We start from the raw sequence: 1,206 nt of genomic DNA on the forward strand, positions 1-1,206 counted from the left end.
GTCTAAAGGAAGGCTGTCAGAAGTCATCCCAGGAACTGACATCTAAACTCCCTCTTTGTTGTTGTCCACACTCTGAGTTTGTTTTCAATTAATTTTTTTTTCTTCTTTCAGAAAATGATGAAAATCCTAGCGTGCAGGGACTAGCACAAACTCGAAGCAACGAAGAGGCTAACCCAGCAACAGCTGACGAAGTGACAGATTTCTCTGTCTCCAAATGTCAAGGTAATCAGAAGCAAAAGCAAGTAAACAAAGCAAAAACTGAACTGGAGTAAAATATCAAACAAGAGCTTTAACAGAATTTCCTATTGAATTGTGCAATGGATTGGAAGCAAGGTTCAGGTTGGGGAAGTGCTACTGCCCACGCAGGGCTGCTGTGCTCAGCACCTGGCCTGTGCTTAGGGCAGCGTGTTTGGCCAGTGCTCCCCCATGCTGTGGTCAGGGACTGCACTGCCAGTGGAGCTAAAGCCCAGGCCCTTTTCTACCTCTTGGCATGCAGAGCTGCAGCCAGCCCTATCCAAAATGCTTGGGTGGCTCTGTCCAGCATTACCGGCAGATGCCAGTGCAGGCAGGAGTGAGCTGTTGGCCAGAAGCCCTGCTCCCACCAGCTGAGCACGGAGGAGAAAGAGTGGTCAGTGAGGTCCTGGTGCCCCAAAGTGCATGGCTGTCCGGGTAGGAGAGTCCCCTGTTGTGCCCCTTCCTGCAAGGGGACGGTCAGGCTGTGCTTGTGGGTGCCCCCATGTCCTTTGCACTTACACCCACATCTTTCCCCGGGGACTGTGGGAAAGGCCTGAGCTCGGGAGCTATGAGCAGAGCCAGCTGCCTGCAGGGGCTGTGCCCCTCTGCCCGCGTGGGTGGTGGGGGCTGAGGGAGGTCAAGTGGGTGCGGGGTCTGTGGGCAGGCTGGACCCAGCAGGCTGCATGCTGCGCCTGAGCCTGGCTGTAACCACAGGCGTCCGCTCCTACTTTGTGCTAGCGAGAGGCAGGAAGGAGCAACCGATATAAATAGAGGAGTTGCTGCGAGCGCTCACGCCCACTGGTGCTGTTCTGCAGGCAAGTGCTCACCCAGGGGTCTGTCATCTCCCCCATTTCCACATAACTCTTGAAGGCCTGGCCATGGGTAAACCAGCCCTGTGTGCAAGCGATGAGGGAGTGTGCACTCTGAGATACGGCTCAGGGTGCTCCAGTGTCTGCTGGCAGCTGGTCAGCC

The sequence above is a fragment of the Pygoscelis adeliae genome, unplaced genomic scaffold (genome assembly GCF_000699105.1).
Source record: "Pygoscelis adeliae isolate BGI_AS28 unplaced genomic scaffold, ASM69910v1 Scaffold124, whole genome shotgun sequence".
Taxonomy (NCBI): domain Eukaryota; kingdom Metazoa; phylum Chordata; class Aves; order Sphenisciformes; family Spheniscidae; genus Pygoscelis; species Pygoscelis adeliae.